The 6,608-nt window shown below is 39.7% G+C and overlaps 1 protein-coding gene across 1 annotated transcript in view; it reads right to left on the bottom strand.

Moving 5' to 3' along the window:
• The window catches only part of CUNH1orf198 (chromosome unknown C1orf198 homolog), a 14,451-nt gene extending 13,781 nt beyond the window's left edge, over window positions 1-670 (bottom strand). Inside the window, exon 1 of the mRNA XM_026090704.1 lies at window positions 623-670. The gene's annotated coding sequence lies outside the window, so the exon portion shown is untranslated. The remainder of the gene's footprint in view (window positions 1-622) is intronic.
• Between the last annotated feature and the right edge of the window lie 5,938 nt (window positions 671-6,608).

A 6,608-nucleotide genomic window follows, 5' to 3' on the forward strand; every position in this document is an offset into this window, starting at 1 on the left:
AAAAAAAAAAAAAAAAAAAAAAGAAAGAAACAGCCCACAGAAAAGCAAATAATTTTTGAAGAAGCTGCTCTTTGGAAAGGAAACAATACAATGCTTCTAGCATAGCCCGCATTTAGCAGGTTTCATTACAGTCTAATACATAACAAGATGAAGTGTAAGATAGGCTTTAAAAAAAAAAAGGGGTGGGGGGTGGGGGGGGGGTTGCTAGATACCTGTACCTTTCTCACCCCATCCCCTAACTACTTCATTCTGACTTCAGAAGTGCAATTCAATTATGCTTATACAATACCTGATATGTATTTAAGATTAAACTTCCTTTCCTCACTAAACACAGAAAACTGTTTGGAAAGCTTAAAATGAAAAATATTTAGTTTGGAGCAAACCAGTTCTACATCTGCACATGGTGTCAGAACACTGGTTCATAAAGTACCTTTTGTGTTTCTGTTGACATAAATTGAAGCACACCAGTCAAGTTTCATTTGCAGCACGGTCACTTTACAAGGCTCTCATAGAATAAAGGTGACATTAGTGTATCAAATCTCAAAATGAAGGTAATATAAAAGCACAAGGAACAGGACCAAACAACAAACCAACGTTAAAAATAGAACTGCTGCATATTTACCTTTGTTTCCCAGGAGAAAGGAGCCGAGTGTTCATCTTGCCAAGTTATGTCCTGAAATAAAATTGAAGAATGACTCTAAAAATCAGAAAAGCAGCCCACTTTGCTCAGGAGCATCATACAGATGAAATTATGTTCCACTGCTGAAAGCATAACAACCGCCACCACAAAACTAGCTAACAAGTGATAGCACTACTTAAAGCGTAATCAGTAACATATATAAGACTGACGTAAAGCAAGTTCTCTGAGAGAAGTATTACCAATTATTACTGTAGTTTAACCTATAAAATAAATGAAGCTTAACCTGGTGTAAACCTCCTGAAACAGTTTCTCTACAAATAACTTTGAAACATATTTTATTTCCAATTTTCTACCACAGCCACACACACAGGGATAGAATTAACTAGAGCAGGGTCCTTAGGGAAATAAAGTTCTGTTTTCTCCCCTGCGCAGACTGAGCGTCTGTGTGGAACTAGGCAGTCACAAGACAGCAAAGCAGACGCACATCTCTCAATCCAAGTCACAGCTGGATCTGACGAGATGCATCATGATGCACTTTAATTATCAGTCTGAAAAAAGTATGCTGTGCTGTTTAAAGAACAAAATAATGTTAAGAGTAAAATTGCAATCCAAATCCAAGCAGTACCATTCTGGGAATGCACAGCCAAGTTCCACAACTGATCAGCAGCTCCAGTCATAATACTGCAGAAGAACAGTCAGGAGTTTATTGACAGATGTGCACACATTTTTGTTTTCTGCTGTTTTTTAATGATTACTGTATTTCACTTTTATTACTAATGGAGAGCCAGTATCAGTAATAGAAAATTCCTTTGCAACTTTCAAAGAAGCTATTTTTCTGAAAATAATCCCAATTTGAGAAATTTAGATAATCTCTTTTTACATKGCATGCCCTCCAGAAATGCATGCAACTCACATCTAGAATGAAGAGGTTAAAAAATAGTTGTTCATGTTTGTTCATGGCTTGCAACAAAATGACTGCATTTTCAATTCTAGTCATGGATCAGACCTATTTGTATACAGGGTGTTCATGCTGGTAGAGGTATGACATTGCTCTTGCCATCACAGTAAGTCAGGGGAGACAGAGTGATGGATGGAAGGACAAAAGCCTGAAGTAATCATGCACAGGGAAAGAGAGGACAGGACAAAATCTGGAGGGTTTGTTTCACACTCCTATGTTTAAAGTAAGTACAGAACTAGACTATGTTTTAAGCAAACTATGGCATAGGAACCCCCAAAATTACCATGACTGCCCTTCTCTTCATATTTCTTACCTCTATATAGGATTACATTTCTCAAAGATACCTGATAGCATTCTCCTCATCTGCTGTCTCTTATTTCACCCTAGGCAGATTTTTTTTTTGGCCAAAGGCTATGAAATCACAGTTACAAGTACYAACTCCTAAACATGAAAAGATATTAATCTCAGACTATCACTTATCTGTGAGACAGCTATAGATACACAGAGGGTTTTTAAGCAGCAAAGTCTTTGTAGTATGAGAGTGATCCTACACTCCTGTCTGGAGATATAAAAACAAGAGTTCATCTGCCTAACTCTTCACTGGTCAAGATCTTAGTATCTAAGGTGAGGACAGATAAAAACACTTTTGAAACCAGAAGAACTGGGCAGATCAGAGACTGTCTAAAATGAAAAGTCTGAGCTCTGTTGGATTACACATTCTGACCAAAAAGGAAGTTTGATACAGGAAAGTGTAACGCTAGGTTCTCTCACTGCTAGGAAAAAGATACTCAGATTCATTACTATTTAAGGGAAACAACGTGAGTAAAGTCTGCCTTTTACTTACTGTTCTAATATCTATCAGTATTTGCACTGTGGAGCACTGCTGACCACATGGGAATGTCATATAACTTAGGTGGGATATCTTACAGCAGGTGCTCCGTCAAATTATTTCAAAACCATTTTAGGACTGTACCCTTTGCATCCGAAATTAATGGAATTTGCACCCTATTTCTGAAGCATCCATGACAGGAATCACAGTCGAGGAGGAAACAGAGACTGGAACTCTTCATTCAGCAAGCCTGGCCACCACATTAACTCTCACAAACTTGAGGCAAGACTGTAATCCTTCTGTCTACATGGGGTCTGGATGAATTAGTACACAACTAACCATAGCAACAGAGAACAGAAATGAAGTCCAGCAAAAAGTGCAACACTCCTATGTGCTGTCACACAGCTTTAAAGTTCCAGACACGCTGGCATAGCTGTCAGCTGATTTTACCTAAGGAGTTTAAACAGAATTCTGATTTCTTGTCAGAAGGCTCTGGCTGACTCATTTGCTACTGCAGCTGAGACAGCTTCTCACTGTTCACAAGGAGTACTTGCTGGAGAGCAGGGGAAAAACTGATCCCAGTAATAAACTGGGACAGACCACAGGTCAGCTAACTTTACAGGTATGGTTAGTTTAAACGAGCTCCTATTGACCATTAGACATGGTGTTGCAGTGAAAAACAACAGAAAACCTTGCATTGGTAACAAGCAGGCCACACTGTAAATCCAAATATTCCTTGTAGATTAAAGGACTGTGAACATCTCTCTTATGAGGAAAGACTGAGAGAGCTGGGCCTGTTTAGCCTGGAGAAGAGAAGGCTGAGAGGAGATCTTATCAATGTGTACAAATATCTGAAGGGAGGGTGTCAAGAGGATGGGACCAGACTCTCTTCAGTGGTGCTGAGCGACAGGACGCGAGGCAACGGGCACAAACTGAAACACAAACAATTCCATCTGAACATGAGGAAAAACTTTTTCACTGGGAGGGTGACAGAGCACTGGAACAGGTTGCCCAGAGAGGTTGTGGAGTCTCCTTCTCTGGAGATATCCAAAACACGCCTGGACGCAATCCTGTGCAACGTGCTCTAGGTGACCCTGCTTGAGCAGGGGGGTTGGACTAGATGATCTCCAGAGGTCCCTTCCAACCTCAGCCGTTCTGTGATACAGATCCATTTGCAGGACATGCAAAAGAGCCATGAACCAGTTTTAAATCTGGAGGTGAGCAAAGAACATCATCATACTGGACCTGGGACTGCCACTTCATTAATTTCGTGTACTTAACTATAGACAACATTGGGAGTAAACACCTCTTCACCTAAAATTGTGTACCTTCTTAACTCAGCAAGGACATTGCTGCTAGCAGCCCTGCTGACAAAAGGCTGCCTGAAGAGGGATAGAAAAGTACCATGTAGAAGACACAGCAAAGATGTAAGGGTGCCATACACCCAGATAGATCATTTCCTATAGAATGGAGCTAATTAGCTTTCCACTCAGTAGAATTCAATGTCTTCTCAACTGCCATCGAACTTGTTGGCATATAACCTCAATATCCAGCTTAGGTAGACAAAATGGTCCTAAAACTAATTAATGATAATTATTCCAAAAAATGGAAGTAGCAGACACTCATTATATAAGAGCAGTTCCCTGAAAGGGAAGCAGCACAGATTTTTCTTCTTAAAAGCATGATTCATTATATCACAGGAAATATGCCACAGGAGACCTCAGAGCCAGTAGTTCTGATAAGCTTTGCCCAGGTTCAGGATCCAGAGGATCTAGCAATCTCTTTTGTAAGACATGGTTCAAGGATACAGAGCTTCAGCGAGTTAATGACTGTCATTATTGGAAGTTTATTTGAAGCTAAAACCAAGTAGACAATTATAAGGTTCTGCCTACTGTTAGGGAAGTGAAGTTTGTGGCTTCCATATCTTATGGCCTCACGCAGAAGGCACGGAGGGGACCAAGCGAGCAGCAGCAGAACAATGCTGTACAACAGCTCCTGTCTGATGCACCCAATTCATGTTTATCACCAACAAAATCTGCAATATCTGAGAGATAATCTTGTCTTCTCTACAACAAAGAAATTCTCACATGTTTGAAGAAAATAAGAGGAAAGGCATAAACTACTTCAATATCCACGAAAGTGAATTATGAGTGGAAGTTTTAGAGAAAAAGCTTCAAGGCTATTTATCATCCACATGCATTAGAAGAGATACATATCTGATCAGCTTTTGTTTTCAGCACACAAAGCTTTCTTCCAGAAAGAAGCCAAATAAATAAACCTTTGTTCACCAGTTTTAAAGAACCAATTTAAAAGAAACTGTGCCTCATGCAGTATATTTCATAGGGGAAAGAAAGAAAGGAAAAAAAAAAAAAAAGACACGAACAAAAATCTGGTCACACACTTGACTCCAGCAACCAGCTGCAGAATATATACATATATACATAAATAAAAATCACAAACTATGTTTGCTACATGGAGGGCAGCTTGTTGCAAAACAGCATCAGAATTTCTAAATGGAAAACACTGGTGGAAAAGTGCCAGCATATCTGACATAGGCACCACTCAGAGCAGCCAACAGCAGCCTTGCAGTCACAAAACCACCAACAAATGGGTTCCCATGCTCGCAAATGCATCTTAAAAGCATTATCAGAACAGGACTTTACCAGTGATTGTGATTTAACTGCACTCAGAAGGTGCACAGCATTTTCATTTCTTTTGAAAGCATAAATCTTTAATAGGCCAAGCATAAAGGTTATTGCTATACTGAAAATTTGCTGCTTTAAAGCCTTTTAAAGTAGGAGATAAAGGGGTTAATCCTTTAGCTTGATGACAAAGTTCTTAAGGCTAAGCAAAAGAAATTCTGTATGTACCTTCAGGTAAATAAGTGAAGCTTCCCTATTAAATGATGATGGACAAAGCTCGCTGAACTCTCTGTTGTCTTTCTTCTACACAAACTGTTTAACACTAAGTTACATGGCATTATCGTTAACAAAAAAGTTTACCTATGTGATATCCAACTCTTTGAGCTGTTCAGTACCTCTCAAATACTTAATATCCCTTAAAAAAATTGGGGAAAAACAAACAAACAAAAACAGACCTTAATTCTGTGCGTGTTTCAGACACATTTGGATTAAGAAGGATGGTAGTGAGAAAGGCAGTGAATTTGTTGTGAGATAAATATCTGAACTATCTTCTACTGAACTAAGTGAGGAGAATCCAGGGGCATCAACTAGCATCAGATCAGATGCTAAACACAAGCGAACTATTACAGAGATCAAAAAGATGTTTGCCTTTCATACACTGTTGTTTTTCCATCTACTTTCCTAAAAGATGGCTCGTACTTTATAGTATATTTCAAAAGTAACCCATTCAGGTTACATTTATATTCCCTCAAATTCTATTTCCAGATTTTTCTCTGCTCAGTTAACCCCATTTTCCATACCTACTTCTCCATTTAAGCCTAACACTTGTATCAGCAATTGAAGGCTTGCTGGGAAAGAGAAAGTTCCTCTTGAAGGCTGCAGCATGCCAAGAGCCCTCAGCCAGAAGGCCTAGACTGTCTAGACACATGCAAAGACAGTGAAGCAACAGTCTCCTGCTGCTAGGCCCACATACAGATAAGAAGCCATTTAATCTTCAGCAGACTAGGAGGACAAAGATTCTTTCATGTGGGGTTTAGCACTTATCTTAAATGACCCTATTAGCCTGGAAGAGATTAAAATATATACATGGCCCAGACCACACGACATGAAAACAGAACCAGATAGAGAGAAGAGATGCTGGGTTTCCCTAGGAGTAGGTGTCAGAGAATGGCAAGGTCTATACCCTCATCAAGTGGAGGAGATACTACCCATTAAGGTGATTTAGTCTCAAGCCTGTCTTAACTCAGAAGTCTTACCTGACATTGCAAGGCTAATGGTGGACATGTGATTGGCTGCTTTTAGTAATTACATGCATCCTTACCACAGGAGCACGGTGGACAAAGGTAGACACCCAAGTGTCCTGTGTTCCACCATCTCTGTTCTTTGTGGTATGGAAACACTGCTCAGGGAATCAGAGAGCTTGATTCCTGTGCTTCTACCTCTCATAAAACTTTGCAACTTCTTAAAATACCCTCAGTTATTCATGCTACTTTTTACTCTGCCGTCTCACTGTCAAATGCAGATCTTGTTCAGCTCTGG

Source organism: Apteryx rowi, unplaced genomic scaffold (genome assembly GCF_003343035.1).
Source record: "Apteryx rowi isolate R43461 unplaced genomic scaffold, aptRow1 scaffold_873, whole genome shotgun sequence".
In the NCBI taxonomy this organism is placed as follows: domain Eukaryota; kingdom Metazoa; phylum Chordata; class Aves; order Apterygiformes; family Apterygidae; genus Apteryx; species Apteryx rowi.